We start from the raw sequence: 1,978 nt of genomic DNA, 5'->3' as shown, positions 1-1,978 counted from the left end.
CCCAGCTCGGCCTCCCGCCTCGGGCCTACCCTCTCCGTGCTTGCTGGGAAGGAGCCCCTGGGGCTGGACCGCCATGCGTGTGTTCGCCCCTCAAGGTCCTGGACCTTCTCTGTCCCCTGACCCCACTGATTCCCACTCCCAACCAGGGGCCCCCATTCAAAGCGAGGCTGGGGGAGAGGCCCCCCACCCAGCGTGGAAAAACACAGCAGGAAAACAGCCACTGGCATTCACCTGCAGCAGACCGGCCTCCCTCTGCCCCATAGACCCCATGGTCCCAGGAGGCTCATGGAGGGGGATTCTAGAGCCACCTCAAAGCCCCTGGACCCCCAGTGCCTCCGAATGTTCAAAATGCGGAGGGAAAGTTGGTCAGAGTGTTTATTGCATCATTATTTGGAACAAAACCTGGACAGAAGGTGATGTACAGCTGAGGGCGTGTGCTGGCCCCACAGAACAGCCCTTCGCCCAGCCCCACTTCCCAGAGGTCCAGACCCTCCACCCTGCACCAGCTTCCTGAGCGCACACTCCCTTTGCCAGTGACCCCTCATCCCACCCTCCCATGTCCCACTGCCCTCAGCCCTGCTAAAGGCAAGGCCTTTGCACAGCCTGTTCCCTCTCGCTGATTCTTGCCCCTTCTCTCCCTCCTACTTCTGTCTCTTGGGATCCTGTCCCAGAGGAAGTGGAGGCTGCGGCCACCCCCCATGCCCACACAGCGGGGAGCAGGGGCGGTTCCCGCTGGGTCTGGGATGCTCATGGGCCCAGGTCGAGGTGCCTGGGGCAGCCATGCTCCCAGCCTACGAGCAGGGAAAGGTGGTTCTGAGGTGGTGAGGCGAGTGGCCCCGCATGTGGGGCAGCAGGTTCTTTTGGCCAATTGCATCTGTGCGGTCAGGTGACAGGAAATTGGCACCCGGTCCGCACCCTTGGCAGTGGCACTGAGAAAATGGGCCAGGGGTGCAAGGGGGGAGACCAGGCCTCACTCGGAGAACCGGACACCCCTCAGCAACTCCCAGAGTCCAGCTAGGCCCCGCCCTAGTTCCCTATGGCCACTCCCACACTGTCCCAGACCGTTTTCCTGCCCTTGAGGTCTCAGAGAGGAAGACAGATCTGTGCTGGCATGATGGCTAGCATGACCCACCTGCAGCTTGTGACGGAAGGCTAGGGACCACGCCAGAAGACAGCCTGCCCTGGGACCCCCAGCCCTGATGCTGGCTCCTGAGCTCCGAATCTGGTGGGCCTAGAGATCCCACTTCCAACCTGCAAGTGCCTGGGACAACGCCCTGCTCTGGCTGCCTCTGCCTTCACGCCCCACCAGGACCCCCCAGTGGGCAGCAGCTAAGGGGCATTGGCCGTGGTGAGGACTCAGCTGCACCTCTCAAAGCCTGTACCCATGATCGGCCTCCCAGTCAACATGGAAGCTGAAACTTAGGACTCTTGGTAATTACCTCACCCTAAGCCCCTCCAACCCTGGCTGCCCTGGTAACAGAGGCCTTGGCCCAGTCGACCCCCCTCCCCCACCCAGATTCTGTCGTCTTCCTGGGCCCCAGGCCAGGTCCTCTGGCCCCAGGGCCTAAGTGGGGTCTGTGGTCTGATGGGGAGCCTGAGGCCATCCCAGGGGGAGAGGTCTTGGCTTCCGGGAGCGGGGCTTCCCTTTTCAGACAATAGCCCCCAGCCCGGGCGGGGGAGGGGCATCCGCTAGACCCCGGGGGCTGCCTGACCCGACTCAGTGGGTGCTCAGACATTTAGGGGCCCGGACATCAGGGTGGCTCGGGGCTCGGTCGCGTGAGACCCACCCTCACGTCGGCTGTGACCCCCCAGGCCTCAGGCCTGGTGGGGGGCGGTCCGAATCGGGCGAGGCCGGAGGACCCCCTCCCTCCCGGTAACGGCGTCTGCTTGGAAAGTTTCTTTACGCCGCCCCCCCATTCATTCCTCAGATCCGCGCGGCGCCCGGGGGCGGAGGCAGGGCGAGGCCCCTCCCCACGCC

Source organism: Mandrillus leucophaeus, unplaced genomic scaffold, assembly GCF_000951045.1.
Source record: "Mandrillus leucophaeus isolate KB7577 unplaced genomic scaffold, Mleu.le_1.0 Scaffold288, whole genome shotgun sequence".
NCBI classification, from domain to species: Eukaryota; Metazoa; Chordata; class Mammalia; order Primates; family Cercopithecidae; genus Mandrillus; species Mandrillus leucophaeus.
This window is presented reverse-complemented; position numbering follows the sequence as displayed.